Here is a 17,049-nt window from a genome sequence, read left to right on the forward strand (position 1 = left end):
AAATTCTGCAGCTTTGCGGGCGCTGTGGCTGAGTCGGTCAAAGTGCCTGTCTCGTAAACAGGAGATTCTGGGTTCAAAGCCCAGCAGTGCCTTTAGGCTGTTTCCATGGCTCCTTCACGGCTACTTTTGAAACATTTCAAACCATGTTTTTCTATGAGAATCCTTGTTGCGTTGAAGAAAATCCCATCATTTCTGAAGGCAATAATACCCTGATCAATTTGGACACGACCGACCTACCGACTTCCGGCTTAGTCGAGGCAGAATATGTGAGCTCGCCTTGGACTGAGAAGATGTGGATGGAGAAAGAAGCTCCTGTCCTGAAATTGCCACCTCTAAGCTCCACTTACATTTGAAGTGCCCACTTGGACAAGCCAAATGTCTTCTGGACAAAAGTTCCACAGTCAGACGAGCAGTCCCTGTTCAGGTGACCAGTGATAGGCTCTGAGATTCATCTGCGAAGACCTCCTTTTAGCCGGCAAAAGACAAGGGCAACCCGCCCAGCCTGGTTACATTTGAAGAACTGAGGCCTGACTGGAAAAGCGGAAATGCTGTGTTGCAGCTGAAATAGCTCAGTTGGGAGAGCGTTAGACTGAAGATCTAAAGGTCCCTGGTTCAATCCCGGGTTTCAGCACAGTTGAAATGTTGTTCTTGCCTTGCCAGATCATTTAAAAAGCCTTGCTGAACGTGTCTCTGGTTAATGAGTGACACAGATTTCGTTCTGAAAATCCAGCGAACGTTCGGGGAGCTTACGATCCAAACACTACAATGGCACAAGTTGATGACGCCAAGGTGATATTTGAAAGCCCAACAGTGGCTCGGTTGTTTCCATGTTTGACGAAAATCCCATTTTTTCTGGAACTGGTCTTGTGTGCTACAATGCTCAGGACAAAGGCCTTGTCAATTTGGACAACAGCTGGGCTCAGACTATTGACAATGTGTTCCAAATCAGGACCAAAGAGGCAGGCTTTGCATGTAGGTGAAGCAGCCTATCATTCACCGCCTGAACAGGGACTTGAACCCTGGACCCTCAGATTAAAAGTCTGATGCTCTACCAGCTGAGCTATCCAGGCCGCTCTTTGACATTAAAAAGTCACGTGACTGAAATTTTCTGGCATACAAGTGGCTGGATTTCTGGCTTCGCCATGGACATGCTCCCGAAATTGCCACCTATAAGACAGGCTTAGGTTGGACACTGCCCACACGGACTAGCCAAACACCTTCTGGGTAAAAGATTTTATGGTCAGATAAGACAAAGGTTGAGCCAGTCACTGACACATTCGACTTTTGATCTGAGTGTCCAGGATTCAAGCCCCTGTTCAGGTGACCAGTGATAGGCTCTGAAGTTCATTTGCCAAAGCCTCCTTTTTGCCCCCAAAACACAGGGGCACCAGGAACGGGACTGGTGCCCCTTCTTACATTTGACAGGCTGAGCCCTGACCTGGAAAAGCCGAAAACCCGTTCCACAGCTGAAATAGCTGGGAGAGCGTCAGACTGAAGATCTAAAGGTCCCAGATTTCAGTACAGTGCTGTGTCCTTCTTGACTCGACAGAGGAACTGAAAAGACTTGTGTCGCCCCACACACAACCGAAGTGTCTACCTCACATGCATATATTGCCAGCTGATGTATGACATCAGCTGTCACGGACCTTACCGTCATTCTGGGAACTCATCCTGATCTTGGGAAACCACTGATATGGTATTTATAGATATGTATTTCAACTCAAATCCTCAAATAAAAAAAACCCTAATCACACACACTTAACGTAAAAGGAGGTGACCGTCCAAGACGCAGAAGTCGGTCCCACCAAGACTTGAACTTGGATCACTGGATTCAGAGTCCAGAGTGCTAACCATTACACCATGGAACCGGCGATAGCAAGTGTCTGACATTGTCTGATCCCCAAGTACACAGTGTCAGACTACGATAAAGTTGACAGCATTCCATTATTTGATCGTTTTTTAGGGAAATTACGTTAAAAGGTTATAATCAAGTCAAAAGTCAGCCTATACAGACGGAGGGCTTGTCCAGGAGTTGAACCTGGGACCTCTCGCACCCGAAGCGAGAATCATACCACTAGACCAACAAGCCCTTGGTAGCTTGAGAGAGCGGCTGTTTGTTGCTGAGCATTTCGGCCGAAACGACAGGATTCCCTTGGTACCAAAATTGACATGATGCGATTGCATTGGTAAATTGCGTCGTCGTGGTTTTGACGTTTGTTATTGTTTTTAAGGGCAAAGAGTAACTTAGGTGCAAATTCTGCAGCTTTGCGGGCGCTGTGGCTGAGTCGGTCAAAGTGCCTGTCTCGTAAACAGGAGATTCTGGGTTCAAAGCCCAGCAGTGCCTTTAGGCTGTTTCCATGGCTCCTTCACGGCTACTTTTGAAACATTTCAAACCATGTTTTTCTATGAGAATCCTTGTTGCGTTGAAGAAAATCCCATCATTTCTGAAGGCAATAATACCCTGATCAATTTGGACACGACCGACCTACCGACTTCCGGCTTAGTCGAGGCAGAATATGTGAGCTCGCCTTGGACTGAGAAGATGTGGATGGAGAAAGAAGCTCCTGTCCTGAAATTGCCACCTCTAAGCTCCACTTACATTTGAAGTGCCCACTTGGACAAGCCAAATGTCTTCTGGACAAAAGTTCCACAGTCAGACGAGCAGTCCCTGTTCAGGTGACCAGTGATAGGCTCTGAGATTCATCTGCGAAGACCTCCTTTTAGCCGGCAAAAGACAAGGGCAACCCGCCCAGCCTGGTTACATTTGAAGAACTGAGGCCTGACTGGAAAAGCGGAAATGCTGTGTTGCAGCTGAAATAGCTCAGTTGGGAGAGCGTTAGACTGAAGATCTAAAGGTCCCTGGTTCAATCCCGGGTTTCAGCACAGTTGAAATGTTGTTCTTGCCTTGCCAGATCATTTAAAAAGCCTTGCTGAACGTGTCTCTGGTTAATGAGTGACACAGATTTCGTTCTGAAAATCCAGCGAACGTTCGGGGAGCTTACGATCCAAACACTACAATGGCACAAGTTGATGACGCCAAGGTGATATTTGAAAGCCCAACAGTGGCTCGGTTGTTTCCATGTTTGACGAAAATCCCATTTTTTCTGGAACTGGTCTTGTGTGCTACAATGCTCAGGACAAAGGCCTTGTCAATTTGGACAACAGCTGGGCTCAGACTATTGACAATGTGTTCCAAATCAGGACCAAAGAGGCAGGCTTTGCATGTAGGTGAAGCAGCCTATCATTCACCGCCTGAACAGGGACTTGAACCCTGGACCCTCAGATTAAAAGTCTGATGCTCTACCAGCTGAGCTATCCAGGCCGCTCTTTGACATTAAAAAGTCACGTGACTGAAATTTTCTGGCATACAAGTGGCTGGATTTCTGGCTTCGCCATGGACATGCTCCCGAAATTGCCACCTATAAGACAGGCTTAGGTTGGACACTGCCCACACGGACTAGCCAAACACCTTCTGGGTAAAAGATTTTATGGTCAGATAAGACAAAGGTTGAGCCAGTCACTGACACATTCGACTTTTGATCTGAGTGTCCAGGATTCAAGCCCCTGTTCAGGTGACCAGTGATAGGCTCTGAAGTTCATTTGCCAAAGCCTCCTTTTTGCCCCCAAAACACAGGGGCACCAGGAACGGGACTGGTGCCCCTTCTTACATTTGACAGGCTGAGCCCTGACCTGGAAAAGCCGAAAACCCGTTCCACAGCTGAAATAGCTGGGAGAGCGTCAGACTGAAGATCTAAAGGTCCCAGATTTCAGTACAGTGCTGTGTCCTTCTTGACTCGACAGAGGAACTGAAAAGACTTGTGTCGCCCCACACACAACCGAAGTGTCTACCTCACATGCATATATTGCCAGCTGATGTATGACATCAGCTGTCACGGACCTTACCGTCATTCTGGGAACTCATCCTGATCTTGGGAAACCACTGATATGGTATTTATAGATATGTATTTCAACTCAAATCCTCAAATAAAAAAAACCCTAATCACACACACTTAACGTAAAAGGAGGTGACCGTCCAAGACGCAGAAGTCGGTCCCACCAAGACTTGAACTTGGATCACTGGATTCAGAGTCCAGAGTGCTAACCATTACACCATGGAACCGGCGATAGCAAGTGTCTGACATTGTCTGATCCCCAAGTACACAGTGTCAGACTACGATAAAGTTGACAGCATTCCATTATTTGATCGTTTTTTAGGGAAATTACGTTAAAAGGTTATAATCAAGTCAAAAGTCAGCCTATACAGACGGAGGGCTTGTCCAGGAGTTGAACCTGGGACCTCTCGCACCCGAAGCGAGAATCATACCACTAGACCAACAAGCCCTTGGTAGCTTGAGAGAGCGGCTGTTTGTTGCTGAGCATTTCGGCCGAAACGACAGGATTCCCTTGGTACCAAAATTGACATGATGCGATTGCATTGGTAAATTGCGTCGTCGTGGTTTTGACGTTTGTTATTGTTTTTAAGGGCAAAGAGTAACTTAGGTGCAAATTCTGCAGCTTTGCGGGCGCTGTGGCTGAGTCGGTCAAAGTGCCTGTCTCGTAAACAGGAGATTCTGGGTTCAAAGCCCAGCAGTGCCTTTAGGCTGTTTCCATGGCTCCTTCACGGCTACTTTTGAAACATTTCAAACCATGTTTTTCTATGAGAATCCTTGTTGCGTTGAAGAAAATCCCATCATTTCTGAAGGCAATAATACCCTGATCAATTTGGACACGACCGACCTACCGACTTCCGGCTTAGTCGAGGCAGAATATGTGAGCTCGCCTTGGACTGAGAAGATGTGGATGGAGAAAGAAGCTCCTGTCCTGAAATTGCCACCTCTAAGCTCCACTTACATTTGAAGTGCCCACTTGGACAAGCCAAATGTCTTCTGGACAAAAGTTCCACAGTCAGACGAGCAGTCCCTGTTCAGGTGACCAGTGATAGGCTCTGAGATTCATCTGCGAAGACCTCCTTTTAGCCGGCAAAAGACAAGGGCAACCCGCCCAGCCTGGTTACATTTGAAGAACTGAGGCCTGACTGGAAAAGCGGAAATGCTGTGTTGCAGCTGAAATAGCTCAGTTGGGAGAGCGTTAGACTGAAGATCTAAAGGTCCCTGGTTCAATCCCGGGTTTCAGCACAGTTGAAATGTTGTTCTTGCCTTGCCAGATCATTTAAAAAGCCTTGCTGAACGTGTCTCTGGTTAATGAGTGACACAGATTTCGTTCTGAAAATCCAGCGAACGTTCGGGGAGCTTACGATCCAAACACTACAATGGCACAAGTTGATGACGCCAAGGTGATATTTGAAAGCCCAACAGTGGCTCGGTTGTTTCCATGTTTGACGAAAATCCCATTTTTTCTGGAACTGGTCTTGTGTGCTACAATGCTCAGGACAAAGGCCTTGTCAATTTGGACAATAGCTGGGCTCAGACTATTGACAATGTGTTCCAAATCAGGACCAAAGAGGCAGGCTTTGCATGTAGGTGAAGCAGCCTATCATTCACCGCCTGAACAGGGACTTGAACCCTGGACCCTCAGATTAAAAGTCTGATGCTCTACCAGCTGAGCTATCCAGGCCGCTCTTTGACATTAAAAAGTCACGTGACTGAAATTTTCTGGCATACAAGTGGCTGGATTTCTGGCTTCGCCATGGACATGCTCCCGAAATTGCCACCTATAAGACAGGCTTAGGTTGGACACTGCCCACACGGACTAGCCAAACACCTTCTGGGTAAAAGATTTTATGGTCAGATAAGACAAAGGTTGAGCCAGTCACTGACACATTCGACTTTTGATCTGAGTGTCCAGGATTCAAGCCCCTGTTCAGGTGACCAGTGATAGGCTCTGAAGTTCATTTGCCAAAGCCTCCTTTTTGCCCCCAAAACACAGGGGCACCAGGAACGGGACTGGTGCCCCTTCTTACATTTGACAGGCTGAGCCCTGACCTGGAAAAGCCGAAAACCCGTTCCACAGCTGAAATAGCTGGGAGAGCGTCAGACTGAAGATCTAAAGGTCCCAGATTTCAGTACAGTGCTGTGTCCTTCTTGACTCGACAGAGGAACTGAAAAGACTTGTGTCGCCCCACACACAACCGAAGTGTCTACCTCACATGCATATATTGCCAGCTGATGTATGACATCAGCTGTCACGGACCTTACCGTCATTCTGGGAACTCATCCTGATCTTGGGAAACCACTGATATGGTATTTATAGATATGTATTTCAACTCAAATCCTCAAATAAAAAAAACCCTAATCACACACACTTAACGTAAAAGGAGGTGACCGTCCAAGACGCAGAAGTCGGTCCCACCAAGACTTGAACTTGGATCACTGGATTCAGAGTCCAGAGTGCTAACCATTACACCATGGAACCGGCGATAGCAAGTGTCTGACATTGTCTGATCCCCAAGTACACAGTGTCAGACTACGATAAAGTTGACAGCATTCCATTATTTGATCGTTTTTTAGGGAAATTACGTTAAAAGGTTATAATCAAGTCAAAAGTCAGCCTATACGGACGGAGGGCTTGTCCAGGAGTTGAACCTGGGACCTCTCGCACCCGAAGCGAGAATCATACCACTAGACCAACAAGCCCTTGGTAGCTTGAGAGAGCGGCTGTTTGTTGCTGAGCATTTCGGCCGAAACGACAGGATTCCCTTGGTACCAAAATTGACATGATGCGATTGCATTGGTAAATTGCGTCGTCGTGGTTTTGACGTTTGTTATTGTTTTTAAGGGCAAAGAGTAACTTAGGTGCAAATTCTGCAGCTTTGCGGGCGCTGTGGCTGAGTCGGTCAAAGTGCCTGTCTCGTAAACAGGAGATTCTGGGTTCAAAGCCCAGCAGTGCCTTTAGGCTGTTTCCATGGCTCCTTCACGGCTACTTTTGAAACATTTCAAACCATGTTTTTCTATGAGAATCCTTGTTGCGTTGAAGAAAATCCCATCATTTCTGAAGGCAATAATACCCTGATCAATTTGGACACGACCGACCTACCGACTTCCGGCTTAGTCGAGGCAGAATATGTGAGCTCGCCTTGGACTGAGAAGATGTGGATGGAGAAAGAAGCTCCTGTCCTGAAATTGCCACCTCTAAGCTCCACTTACATTTGAAGTGCCCACTTGGACAAGCCAAATGTCTTCTGGACAAAAGTTCCACAGTCAGACGAGCAGTCCCTGTTCAGGTGACCAGTGATAGGCTCTGAGATTCATCTGCGAAGACCTCCTTTTAGCCGGCAAAAGACAAGGGCAACCCGCCCAGCCTGGTTACATTTGAAGAACTGAGGCCTGACTGGAAAAGCGGAAATGCTGTGTTGCAGCTGAAATAGCTCAGTTGGGAGAGCGTTAGACTGAAGATCTAAAGGTCCCTGGTTCAATCCCGGGTTTCAGCACAGTTGAAATGTTGTTCTTGCCTTGCCAGATCATTTAAAAAGCCTTGCTGAACGTGTCTCTGGTTAATGAGTGACACAGATTTCGTTCTGAAAATCCAGCGAACGTTCGGGGAGCTTACGATCCAAACACTACAATGGCACAAGTTGATGACGCCAAGGTGATATTTGAAAGCCCAACAGTGGCTCGGTTGTTTCCATGTTTGACGAAAATCCCATTTTTTCTGGAACTGGTCTTGTGTGCTACAATGCTCAGGACAAAGGCCTTGTCAATTTGGACAATAGCTGGGCTCAGACTATTGACAATGTGTTCCAAATCAGGACCAAAGAGGCAGGCTTTGCATGTAGGTGAAGCAGCCTATCATTCACCGCCTGAACAGGGACTTGAACCCTGGACCCTCAGATTAAAAGTCTGATGCTCTACCAGCTGAGCTATCCAGGCCGCTCTTTGACATTAAAAAGTCACGTGACTGAAATTTTCTGGCATACAAGTGGCTGGATTTCTGGCTTCGCCATGGACATGCTCCCGAAATTGCCACCTATAAGACAGGCTTAGGTTGGACACTGCCCACACGGACTAGCCAAACACCTTCTGGGTAAAAGATTTTATGGTCAGATAAGACAAAGGTTGAGCCAGTCACTGACACATTCGACTTTTGATCTGAGTGTCCAGGATTCAAGCCCCTGTTCAGGTGACCAGTGATAGGCTCTGAAGTTCATTTGCCAAAGCCTCCTTTTTGCCCCCAAAACACAGGGGCACCAGGAACGGGACTGGTGCCCCTTCTTACATTTGACAGGCTGAGCCCTGACCTGGAAAAGCCGAAAACCCGTTCCACAGCTGAAATAGCTGGGAGAGCGTCAGACTGAAGATCTAAAGGTCCCAGATTTCAGTACAGTGCTGTGTCCTTCTTGACTCGACAGAGGAACTGAAAAGACTTGTGTCGCCCCACACACAACCGAAGTGTCTACCTCACATGCATATATTGCCAGCTGATGTATGACATCAGCTGTCACGGACCTTACCGTCATTCTGGGAACTCATCCTGATCTTGGGAAACCACTGATATGGTATTTATAGATATGTATTTCAACTCAAATCCTCAAATAAAAAAAACCCTAATCACACACACTTAACGTAAAAGGAGGTGACCGTCCAAGACGCAGAAGTCGGTCCCACCAAGACTTGAACTTGGATCACTGGATTCAGAGTCCAGAGTGCTAACCATTACACCATGGAACCGGCGATAGCAAGTGTCTGACATTGTCTGATCCCCAAGTACACAGTGTCAGACTACGATAAAGTTGACAGCATTCCATTATTTGATCGTTTTTTAGGGAAATTACGTTAAAAGGTTATAATCAAGTCAAAAGTCAGCCTATACGGACGGAGGGCTTGTCCAGGAGTTGAACCTGGGACCTCTCGCACCCGAAGCGAGAATCATACCACTAGACCAACAAGCCCTTGGTAGCTTGAGAGAGCGGCTGTTTGTTGCTGAGCATTTCGGCCGAAACGACAGGATTCCCTTGGTACCAAAATTGACATGATGCGATTGCATTGGTAAATTGCGTCGTCGTGGTTTTGACGTTTGTTATTGTTTTTAAGGGCAAAGAGTAACTTAGGTGCAAATTCTGCAGCTTTGCGGGCGCTGTGGCTGAGTCGGTCAAAGTGCCTGTCTCGTAAACAGGAGATTCTGGGTTCAAAGCCCAGCAGTGCCTTTAGGCTGTTTCCATGGCTCCTTCACGGCTACTTTTGAAACATTTCAAACCATGTTTTTCTATGAGAATCCTTGTTGCGTTGAAGAAAATCCCATCATTTCTGAAGGCAATAATACCCTGATCAATTTGGACACGACCGACCTACCGACTTCCGGCTTAGTCGAGGCAGAATATGTGAGCTCGCCTTGGACTGAGAAGATGTGGATGGAGAAAGAAGCTCCTGTCCTGAAATTGCCACCTCTAAGCTCCACTTACATTTGAAGTGCCCACTTGGACAAGCCAAATGTCTTCTGGACAAAAGTTCCACAGTCAGACGAGCAGTCCCTGTTCAGGTGACCAGTGATAGGCTCTGAGATTCATCTGCGAAGACCTCCTTTTAGCCGGCAAAAGACAAGGGCAACCCGCCCAGCCTGGTTACATTTGAAGAACTGAGGCCTGACTGGAAAAGCGGAAATGCTGTGTTGCAGCTGAAATAGCTCAGTTGGGAGAGCGTTAGACTGAAGATCTAAAGGTCCCTGGTTCAATCCCGGGTTTCAGCACAGTTGAAATGTTGTTCTTGCCTTGCCAGATCATTTAAAAAGCCTTGCTGAACGTGTCTCTGGTTAATGAGTGACACAGATTTCGTTCTGAAAATCCAGCGAACGTTCGGGGAGCTTACGATCCAAACACTACAATGGCACAAGTTGATGACGCCAAGGTGATATTTGAAAGCCCAACAGTGGCTCGGTTGTTTCCATGTTTGACGAAAATCCCATTTTTTCTGGAACTGGTCTTGTGTGCTACAATGCTCAGGACAAAGGCCTTGTCAATTTGGACAATAGCTGGGCTCAGACTATTGACAATGTGTTCCAAATCAGGACCAAAGAGGCAGGCTTTGCATGTAGGTGAAGCAGCCTATCATTCACCGCCTGAACAGGGACTTGAACCCTGGACCCTCAGATTAAAAGTCTGATGCTCTACCAGCTGAGCTATCCAGGCCGCTCTTTGACATTAAAAAGTCACGTGACTGAAATTTTCTGGCATACAAGTGGCTGGATTTCTGGCTTCGCCATGGACATGCTCCCGAAATTGCCACCTATAAGACAGGCTTAGGTTGGACACTGCCCACACGGACTAGCCAAACACCTTCTGGGTAAAAGATTTTATGGTCAGATAAGACAAAGGTTGAGCCAGTCACTGACACATTCGACTTTTGATCTGAGTGTCCAGGATTCAAGCCCCTGTTCAGGTGACCAGTGATAGGCTCTGAAGTTCATTTGCCAAAGCCTCCTTTTTGCCCCCAAAACACAGGGGCACCAGGAACGGGACTGGTGCCCCTTCTTACATTTGACAGGCTGAGCCCTGACCTGGAAAAGCCGAAAACCCGTTCCACAGCTGAAATAGCTGGGAGAGCGTCAGACTGAAGATCTAAAGGTCCCAGATTTCAGTACAGTGCTGTGTCCTTCTTGACTCGACAGAGGAACTGAAAAGACTTGTGTCGCCCCACACACAACCGAAGTGTCTACCTCACATGCATATATTGCCAGCTGATGTATGACATCAGCTGTCACGGACCTTACCGTCATTCTGGGAACTCATCCTGATCTTGGGAAACCACTGATATGGTATTTATAGATATGTATTTCAACTCAAATCCTCAAATAAAAAAAACCCTAATCACACACACTTAACGTAAAAGGAGGTGACCGTCCAAGACGCAGAAGTCGGTCCCACCAAGACTTGAACTTGGATCACTGGATTCAGAGTCCAGAGTGCTAACCATTACACCATGGAACCGGCGATAGCAAGTGTCTGACATTGTCTGATCCCCAAGTACACAGTGTCAGACTACGATAAAGTTGACAGCATTCCATTATTTGATCGTTTTTTAGGGAAATTACGTTAAAAGGTTATAATCAAGTCAAAAGTCAGCCTATACGGACGGAGGGCTTGTCCAGGAGTTGAACCTGGGACCTCTCGCACCCGAAGCGAGAATCATACCACTAGACCAACAAGCCCTTGGTAGCTTGAGAGAGCGGCTGTTTGTTGCTGAGCATTTCGGCCGAAACGACAGGATTCCCTTGGTACCAAAATTGACATGATGCGATTGCATTGGTAAATTGCGTCGTCGTGGTTTTGACGTTTGTTATTGTTTTTAAGGGCAAAGAGTAACTTAGGTGCAAATTCTGCAGCTTTGCGGGCGCTGTGGCTGAGTCGGTCAAAGTGCCTGTCTCGTAAACAGGAGATTCTGGGTTCAAAGCCCAGCAGTGCCTTTAGGCTGTTTCCATGGCTCCTTCACGGCTACTTTTGAAACATTTCAAACCATGTTTTTCTATGAGAATCCTTGTTGCGTTGAAGAAAATCCCATCATTTCTGAAGGCAATAATACCCTGATCAATTTGGACACGACCGACCTACCGACTTCCGGCTTAGTCGAGGCAGAATATGTGAGCTCGCCTTGGACTGAGAAGATGTGGATGGAGAAAGAAGCTCCTGTCCTGAAATTGCCACCTCTAAGCTCCACTTACATTTGAAGTGCCCACTTGGACAAGCCAAATGTCTTCTGGACAAAAGTTCCACAGTCAGACGAGCAGTCCCTGTTCAGGTGACCAGTGATAGGCTCTGAGATTCATCTGCGAAGACCTCCTTTTAGCCGGCAAAAGACAAGGGCAACCCGCCCAGCCTGGTTACATTTGAAGAACTGAGGCCTGACTGGAAAAGCGGAAATGCTGTGTTGCAGCTGAAATAGCTCAGTTGGGAGAGCGTTAGACTGAAGATCTAAAGGTCCCTGGTTCAATCCCGGGTTTCAGCACAGTTGAAATGTTGTTCTTGCCTTGCCAGATCATTTAAAAAGCCTTGCTGAACGTGTCTCTGGTTAATGAGTGACACAGATTTCGTTCTGAAAATCCAGCGAACGTTCGGGGAGCTTACGATCCAAACACTACAATGGCACAAGTTGATGACGCCAAGGTGATATTTGAAAGCCCAACAGTGGCTCGGTTGTTTCCATGTTTGACGAAAATCCCATTTTTTCTGGAACTGGTCTTGTGTGCTACAATGCTCAGGACAAAGGCCTTGTCAATTTGGACAATAGCTGGGCTCAGACTATTGACAATGTGTTCCAAATCAGGACCAAAGAGGCAGGCTTTGCATGTAGGTGAAGCAGCCTATCATTCACCGCCTGAACAGGGACTTGAACCCTGGACCCTCAGATTAAAAGTCTGATGCTCTACCAGCTGAGCTATCCAGGCCGCTCTTTGACATTAAAAAGTCACGTGACTGAAATTTTCTGGCATACAAGTGGCTGGATTTCTGGCTTCGCCATGGACATGCTCCCGAAATTGCCACCTATAAGACAGGCTTAGGTTGGACACTGCCCACACGGACTAGCCAAACACCTTCTGGGTAAAAGATTTTATGGTCAGATAAGACAAAGGTTGAGCCAGTCACTGACACATTCGACTTTTGATCTGAGTGTCCAGGATTCAAGCCCCTGTTCAGGTGACCAGTGATAGGCTCTGAAGTTCATTTGCCAAAGCCTCCTTTTTGCCCCCAAAACACAGGGGCACCAGGAACGGGACTGGTGCCCCTTCTTACATTTGACAGGCTGAGCCCTGACCTGGAAAAGCCGAAAACCCGTTCCACAGCTGAAATAGCTGGGAGAGCGTCAGACTGAAGATCTAAAGGTCCCAGATTTCAGTACAGTGCTGTGTCCTTCTTGACTCGACAGAGGAACTGAAAAGACTTGTGTCGCCCCACACACAACCGAAGTGTCTACCTCACATGCATATATTGCCAGCTGATGTATGACATCAGCTGTCACGGACCTTACCGTCATTCTGGGAACTCATCCTGATCTTGGGAAACCACTGATATGGTATTTATAGATATGTATTTCAACTCAAATCCTCAAATAAAAAAAACCCTAATCACACACACTTAACGTAAAAGGAGGTGACCGTCCAAGACGCAGAAGTCGGTCCCACCAAGACTTGAACTTGGATCACTGGATTCAGAGTCCAGAGTGCTAACCATTACACCATGGAACCGGCGATAGCAAGTGTCTGACATTGTCTGATCCCCAAGTACACAGTGTCAGACTACGATAAAGTTGACAGCATTCCATTATTTGATCGTTTTTTAGGGAAATTACGTTAAAAGGTTATAATCAAGTCAAAAGTCAGCCTATACGGACGGAGGGCTTGTCCAGGAGTTGAACCTGGGACCTCTCGCACCCGAAGCGAGAATCATACCACTAGACCAACAAGCCCTTGGTAGCTTGAGAGAGCGGCTGTTTGTTGCTGAGCATTTCGGCCGAAACGACAGGATTCCCTTGGTACCAAAATTGACATGATGCGATTGCATTGGTAAATTGCGTCGTCGTGGTTTTGACGTTTGTTATTGTTTTTAAGGGCAAAGAGTAACTTAGGTGCAAATTCTGCAGCTTTGCGGGCGCTGTGGCTGAGTCGGTCAAAGTGCCTGTCTCGTAAACAGGAGATTCTGGGTTCAAAGCCCAGCAGTGCCTTTAGGCTGTTTCCATGGCTCCTTCACGGCTACTTTTGAAACATTTCAAACCATGTTTTTCTATGAGAATCCTTGTTGCGTTGAAGAAAATCCCATCATTTCTGAAGGCAATAATACCCTGATCAATTTGGACACGACCGACCTACCGACTTCCGGCTTAGTCGAGGCAGAATATGTGAGCTCGCCTTGGACTGAGAAGATGTGGATGGAGAAAGAAGCTCCTGTCCTGAAATTGCCACCTCTAAGCTCCACTTACATTTGAAGTGCCCACTTGGACAAGCCAAATGTCTTCTGGACAAAAGTTCCACAGTCAGACGAGCAGTCCCTGTTCAGGTGACCAGTGATAGGCTCTGAGATTCATCTGCGAAGACCTCCTTTTAGCCGGCAAAAGACAAGGGCAACCCGCCCAGCCTGGTTACATTTGAAGAACTGAGGCCTGACTGGAAAAGCGGAAATGCTGTGTTGCAGCTGAAATAGCTCAGTTGGGAGAGCGTTAGACTGAAGATCTAAAGGTCCCTGGTTCAATCCCGGGTTTCAGCACAGTTGAAATGTTGTTCTTGCCTTGCCAGATCATTTAAAAAGCCTTGCTGAACGTGTCTCTGGTTAATGAGTGACACAGATTTCGTTCTGAAAATCCAGCGAACGTTCGGGGAGCTTACGATCCAAACACTACAATGGCACAAGTTGATGACGCCAAGGTGATATTTGAAAGCCCAACAGTGGCTCGGTTGTTTCCATGTTTGACGAAAATCCCATTTTTTCTGGAACTGGTCTTGTGTGCTACAATGCTCAGGACAAAGGCCTTGTCAATTTGGACAATAGCTGGGCTCAGACTATTGACAATGTGTTCCAAATCAGGACCAAAGAGGCAGGCTTTGCATGTAGGTGAAGCAGCCTATCATTCACCGCCTGAACAGGGACTTGAACCCTGGACCCTCAGATTAAAAGTCTGATGCTCTACCAGCTGAGCTATCCAGGCCGCTCTTTGACATTAAAAAGTCACGTGACTGAAATTTTCTGGCATACAAGTGGCTGGATTTCTGGCTTCGCCATGGACATGCTCCCGAAATTGCCACCTATAAGACAGGCTTAGGTTGGACACTGCCCACACGGACTAGCCAAACACCTTCTGGGTAAAAGATTTTATGGTCAGATAAGACAAAGGTTGAGCCAGTCACTGACACATTCGACTTTTGATCTGAGTGTCCAGGATTCAAGCCCCTGTTCAGGTGACCAGTGATAGGCTCTGAAGTTCATTTGCCAAAGCCTCCTTTTTGCCCCCAAAACACAGGGGCACCAGGAACGGGACTGGTGCCCCTTCTTACATTTGACAGGCTGAGCCCTGACCTGGAAAAGCCGAAAACCCGTTCCACAGCTGAAATAGCTGGGAGAGCGTCAGACTGAAGATCTAAAGGTCCCAGATTTCAGTACAGTGCTGTGTCCTTCTTGACTCGACAGAGGAACTGAAAAGACTTGTGTCGCCCCACACACAACCGAAGTGTCTACCTCACATGCATATATTGCCAGCTGATGTATGACATCAGCTGTCACGGACCTTACCGTCATTCTGGGAACTCATCCTGATCTTGGGAAACCACTGATATGGTATTTATAGATATGTATTTCAACTCAAATCCTCAAATAAAAAAAACCCTAATCACACACACTTAACGTAAAAGGAGGTGACCGTCCAAGACGCAGAAGTCGGTCCCACCAAGACTTGAACTTGGATCACTGGATTCAGAGTCCAGAGTGCTAACCATTACACCATGGAACCGGCGATAGCAAGTGTCTGACATTGTCTGATCCCCAAGTACACAGTGTCAGACTACGATAAAGTTGACAGCATTCCATTATTTGATCGTTTTTTAGGGAAATTACGTTAAAAGGTTATAATCAAGTCAAAAGTCAGCCTATACGGACGGAGGGCTTGTCCAGGAGTTGAACCTGGGACCTCTCGCACCCGAAGCGAGAATCATACCACTAGACCAACAAGCCCTTGGTAGCTTGAGAGAGCGGCTGTTTGTTGCTGAGCATTTCGGCCGAAACGACAGGATTCCCTTGGTACCAAAATTGACATGATGCGATTGCATTGGTAAATTGCGTCGTCGTGGTTTTGACGTTTGTTATTGTTTTTAAGGGCAAAGAGTAACTTAGGTGCAAATTCTGCAGCTTTGCGGGCGCTGTGGCTGAGTCGGTCAAAGTGCCTGTCTCGTAAACAGGAGATTCTGGGTTCAAAGCCCAGCAGTGCCTTTAGGCTGTTTCCATGGCTCCTTCACGGCTACTTTTGAAACATTTCAAACCATGTTTTTCTATGAGAATCCTTGTTGCGTTGAAGAAAATCCCATCATTTCTGAAGGCAATAATACCCTGATCAATTTGGACACGACCGACCTACCGACTTCCGGCTTAGTCGAGGCAGAATATGTGAGCTCGCCTTGGACTGAGAAGATGTGGATGGAGAAAGAAGCTCCTGTCCTGAAATTGCCACCTCTAAGCTCCACTTACATTTGAAGTGCCCACTTGGACAAGCCAAATGTCTTCTGGACAAAAGTTCCACAGTCAGACGAGCAGTCCCTGTTCAGGTGACCAGTGATAGGCTCTGAGATTCATCTGCGAAGACCTCCTTTTAGCCGGCAAAAGACAAGGGCAACCCGCCCAGCCTGGTTACATTTGAAGAACTGAGGCCTGACTGGAAAAGCGGAAATGCTGTGTTGCAGCTGAAATAGCTCAGTTGGGAGAGCGTTAGACTGAAGATCTAAAGGTCCCTGGTTCAATCCCGGGTTTCAGCACAGTTGAAATGTTGTTCTTGCCTTGCCAGATCATTTAAAAAGCCTTGCTGAACGTGTCTCTGGTTAATGAGTGACACAGATTTCGTTCTGAAAATCCAGCGAACGTTCGGGGAGCTTACGATCCAAACACTACAATGGCACAAGTTGATGACGCCAAGGTGATATTTGAAAGCCCAACAGTGGCTCGGTTGTTTCCATGTTTGACGAAAATCCCATTTTTTCTGGAACTGGTCTTGTGTGCTACAATGCTCAGGACAAAGGCCTTGTCAATTTGGACAATAGCTGGGCTCAGACTATTGACAATGTGTTCCAAATCAGGACCAAAGAGGCAGGCTTTGCATGTAGGTGAAGCAGCCTATCATTCACCGCCTGAACAGGGACTTGAACCCTGGACCCTCAGATTAAAAGTCTGATGCTCTACCAGCTGAGCTATCCAGGCCGCTCTTTGACATTAAAAAGTCACGTGACTGAAATTTTCTGGCATACAAGTGGCTGGATTTCTGGCTTCGCCATGGACATGCTCCCGAAATTGCCACCTATAAGACAGGCTTAGGTTGGACACTGCCCACACGGACTAGCCAAACACCTTCTGGGTAAAAGATTTTATGGTCAGATAAGACAAAGGTTGAGCCAGTCACTGACACATTCGACTTT

General features: G+C 47.0%; 38 non-coding genes across 38 annotated transcripts; 16 read left to right on the top strand and 22 right to left on the bottom strand.

Moving 5' to 3' along the window:
* The first annotated feature begins 18 nt into the window (after window positions 1–18).
* On the top strand, window positions 19–92 carry trnat-cgu (transfer RNA threonine (anticodon CGU)). The gene has a single exon. It is a non-coding gene; the product is annotated as a tRNA-Thr (tRNA).
* Window positions 93–558: 466 nt separating this feature from the next.
* trnaf-gaa (transfer RNA phenylalanine (anticodon GAA)) lies at window positions 559–631 on the top strand. Its single transcript has one exon. It is a non-coding gene; the product is annotated as a tRNA-Phe (tRNA).
* A 366-nt stretch (window positions 632–997) lies between these two features.
* Window positions 998–1,070, bottom strand: trnak-uuu (transfer RNA lysine (anticodon UUU)). The gene has a single exon. It is a non-coding gene; the product is annotated as a tRNA-Lys (tRNA).
* Window positions 1,071–1,796: 726 nt separating this feature from the next.
* Window positions 1,797–1,868, bottom strand: trnaq-cug (transfer RNA glutamine (anticodon CUG)). Its single transcript has one exon. It is a non-coding gene; the product is annotated as a tRNA-Gln (tRNA).
* Window positions 1,869–2,017: 149 nt separating this feature from the next.
* Window positions 2,018–2,089, bottom strand: trnap-cgg (transfer RNA proline (anticodon CGG)). The gene has a single exon. It is a non-coding gene; the product is annotated as a tRNA-Pro (tRNA).
* A 181-nt stretch (window positions 2,090–2,270) lies between these two features.
* trnat-cgu (transfer RNA threonine (anticodon CGU)) lies at window positions 2,271–2,344 on the top strand. The gene has a single exon. It is a non-coding gene; the product is annotated as a tRNA-Thr (tRNA).
* A 466-nt stretch (window positions 2,345–2,810) lies between these two features.
* trnaf-gaa (transfer RNA phenylalanine (anticodon GAA)) lies at window positions 2,811–2,883 on the top strand. Its single transcript has one exon. It is a non-coding gene; the product is annotated as a tRNA-Phe (tRNA).
* Window positions 2,884–3,249: 366 nt separating this feature from the next.
* Window positions 3,250–3,322, bottom strand: trnak-uuu (transfer RNA lysine (anticodon UUU)). The gene has a single exon. It is a non-coding gene; the product is annotated as a tRNA-Lys (tRNA).
* A 726-nt stretch (window positions 3,323–4,048) lies between these two features.
* On the bottom strand, window positions 4,049–4,120 carry trnaq-cug (transfer RNA glutamine (anticodon CUG)). The gene has a single exon. It is a non-coding gene; the product is annotated as a tRNA-Gln (tRNA).
* Window positions 4,121–4,269: 149 nt separating this feature from the next.
* Window positions 4,270–4,341, bottom strand: trnap-cgg (transfer RNA proline (anticodon CGG)). The gene has a single exon. It is a non-coding gene; the product is annotated as a tRNA-Pro (tRNA).
* Window positions 4,342–4,522: 181 nt separating this feature from the next.
* On the top strand, window positions 4,523–4,596 carry trnat-cgu (transfer RNA threonine (anticodon CGU)). Its single transcript has one exon. It is a non-coding gene; the product is annotated as a tRNA-Thr (tRNA).
* Window positions 4,597–5,062: 466 nt separating this feature from the next.
* On the top strand, window positions 5,063–5,135 carry trnaf-gaa (transfer RNA phenylalanine (anticodon GAA)). Its single transcript has one exon. It is a non-coding gene; the product is annotated as a tRNA-Phe (tRNA).
* Window positions 5,136–5,501: 366 nt separating this feature from the next.
* On the bottom strand, window positions 5,502–5,574 carry trnak-uuu (transfer RNA lysine (anticodon UUU)). Its single transcript has one exon. It is a non-coding gene; the product is annotated as a tRNA-Lys (tRNA).
* A 726-nt stretch (window positions 5,575–6,300) lies between these two features.
* Window positions 6,301–6,372, bottom strand: trnaq-cug (transfer RNA glutamine (anticodon CUG)). The gene has a single exon. It is a non-coding gene; the product is annotated as a tRNA-Gln (tRNA).
* A 149-nt stretch (window positions 6,373–6,521) lies between these two features.
* On the bottom strand, window positions 6,522–6,593 carry trnap-cgg (transfer RNA proline (anticodon CGG)). Its single transcript has one exon. It is a non-coding gene; the product is annotated as a tRNA-Pro (tRNA).
* Window positions 6,594–6,774: 181 nt separating this feature from the next.
* Window positions 6,775–6,848, top strand: trnat-cgu (transfer RNA threonine (anticodon CGU)). The gene has a single exon. It is a non-coding gene; the product is annotated as a tRNA-Thr (tRNA).
* A 466-nt stretch (window positions 6,849–7,314) lies between these two features.
* On the top strand, window positions 7,315–7,387 carry trnaf-gaa (transfer RNA phenylalanine (anticodon GAA)). Its single transcript has one exon. It is a non-coding gene; the product is annotated as a tRNA-Phe (tRNA).
* Window positions 7,388–7,753: 366 nt separating this feature from the next.
* On the bottom strand, window positions 7,754–7,826 carry trnak-uuu (transfer RNA lysine (anticodon UUU)). The gene has a single exon. It is a non-coding gene; the product is annotated as a tRNA-Lys (tRNA).
* A 726-nt stretch (window positions 7,827–8,552) lies between these two features.
* Window positions 8,553–8,624, bottom strand: trnaq-cug (transfer RNA glutamine (anticodon CUG)). Its single transcript has one exon. It is a non-coding gene; the product is annotated as a tRNA-Gln (tRNA).
* Window positions 8,625–8,773: 149 nt separating this feature from the next.
* trnap-cgg (transfer RNA proline (anticodon CGG)) lies at window positions 8,774–8,845 on the bottom strand. The gene has a single exon. It is a non-coding gene; the product is annotated as a tRNA-Pro (tRNA).
* A 181-nt stretch (window positions 8,846–9,026) lies between these two features.
* Window positions 9,027–9,100, top strand: trnat-cgu (transfer RNA threonine (anticodon CGU)). Its single transcript has one exon. It is a non-coding gene; the product is annotated as a tRNA-Thr (tRNA).
* A 466-nt stretch (window positions 9,101–9,566) lies between these two features.
* Window positions 9,567–9,639, top strand: trnaf-gaa (transfer RNA phenylalanine (anticodon GAA)). The gene has a single exon. It is a non-coding gene; the product is annotated as a tRNA-Phe (tRNA).
* A 366-nt stretch (window positions 9,640–10,005) lies between these two features.
* trnak-uuu (transfer RNA lysine (anticodon UUU)) lies at window positions 10,006–10,078 on the bottom strand. The gene has a single exon. It is a non-coding gene; the product is annotated as a tRNA-Lys (tRNA).
* A 726-nt stretch (window positions 10,079–10,804) lies between these two features.
* On the bottom strand, window positions 10,805–10,876 carry trnaq-cug (transfer RNA glutamine (anticodon CUG)). The gene has a single exon. It is a non-coding gene; the product is annotated as a tRNA-Gln (tRNA).
* Window positions 10,877–11,025: 149 nt separating this feature from the next.
* trnap-cgg (transfer RNA proline (anticodon CGG)) lies at window positions 11,026–11,097 on the bottom strand. The gene has a single exon. It is a non-coding gene; the product is annotated as a tRNA-Pro (tRNA).
* A 181-nt stretch (window positions 11,098–11,278) lies between these two features.
* On the top strand, window positions 11,279–11,352 carry trnat-cgu (transfer RNA threonine (anticodon CGU)). The gene has a single exon. It is a non-coding gene; the product is annotated as a tRNA-Thr (tRNA).
* Window positions 11,353–11,818: 466 nt separating this feature from the next.
* Window positions 11,819–11,891, top strand: trnaf-gaa (transfer RNA phenylalanine (anticodon GAA)). The gene has a single exon. It is a non-coding gene; the product is annotated as a tRNA-Phe (tRNA).
* Window positions 11,892–12,257: 366 nt separating this feature from the next.
* On the bottom strand, window positions 12,258–12,330 carry trnak-uuu (transfer RNA lysine (anticodon UUU)). Its single transcript has one exon. It is a non-coding gene; the product is annotated as a tRNA-Lys (tRNA).
* Window positions 12,331–13,056: 726 nt separating this feature from the next.
* Window positions 13,057–13,128, bottom strand: trnaq-cug (transfer RNA glutamine (anticodon CUG)). Its single transcript has one exon. It is a non-coding gene; the product is annotated as a tRNA-Gln (tRNA).
* A 149-nt stretch (window positions 13,129–13,277) lies between these two features.
* On the bottom strand, window positions 13,278–13,349 carry trnap-cgg (transfer RNA proline (anticodon CGG)). Its single transcript has one exon. It is a non-coding gene; the product is annotated as a tRNA-Pro (tRNA).
* Window positions 13,350–13,530: 181 nt separating this feature from the next.
* Window positions 13,531–13,604, top strand: trnat-cgu (transfer RNA threonine (anticodon CGU)). Its single transcript has one exon. It is a non-coding gene; the product is annotated as a tRNA-Thr (tRNA).
* Window positions 13,605–14,070: 466 nt separating this feature from the next.
* trnaf-gaa (transfer RNA phenylalanine (anticodon GAA)) lies at window positions 14,071–14,143 on the top strand. Its single transcript has one exon. It is a non-coding gene; the product is annotated as a tRNA-Phe (tRNA).
* Window positions 14,144–14,509: 366 nt separating this feature from the next.
* On the bottom strand, window positions 14,510–14,582 carry trnak-uuu (transfer RNA lysine (anticodon UUU)). The gene has a single exon. It is a non-coding gene; the product is annotated as a tRNA-Lys (tRNA).
* A 726-nt stretch (window positions 14,583–15,308) lies between these two features.
* trnaq-cug (transfer RNA glutamine (anticodon CUG)) lies at window positions 15,309–15,380 on the bottom strand. Its single transcript has one exon. It is a non-coding gene; the product is annotated as a tRNA-Gln (tRNA).
* Window positions 15,381–15,529: 149 nt separating this feature from the next.
* Window positions 15,530–15,601, bottom strand: trnap-cgg (transfer RNA proline (anticodon CGG)). The gene has a single exon. It is a non-coding gene; the product is annotated as a tRNA-Pro (tRNA).
* A 181-nt stretch (window positions 15,602–15,782) lies between these two features.
* On the top strand, window positions 15,783–15,856 carry trnat-cgu (transfer RNA threonine (anticodon CGU)). Its single transcript has one exon. It is a non-coding gene; the product is annotated as a tRNA-Thr (tRNA).
* Window positions 15,857–16,322: 466 nt separating this feature from the next.
* Window positions 16,323–16,395, top strand: trnaf-gaa (transfer RNA phenylalanine (anticodon GAA)). The gene has a single exon. It is a non-coding gene; the product is annotated as a tRNA-Phe (tRNA).
* Window positions 16,396–16,761: 366 nt separating this feature from the next.
* Window positions 16,762–16,834, bottom strand: trnak-uuu (transfer RNA lysine (anticodon UUU)). Its single transcript has one exon. It is a non-coding gene; the product is annotated as a tRNA-Lys (tRNA).
* Between the last annotated feature and the right edge of the window lie 215 nt (window positions 16,835–17,049).

Source organism: Dunckerocampus dactyliophorus, chromosome 13 (assembly GCF_027744805.1).
Source record: "Dunckerocampus dactyliophorus isolate RoL2022-P2 chromosome 13, RoL_Ddac_1.1, whole genome shotgun sequence".
NCBI lineage: Eukaryota > Metazoa > Chordata > Actinopteri > Syngnathiformes > Syngnathidae > Dunckerocampus > Dunckerocampus dactyliophorus.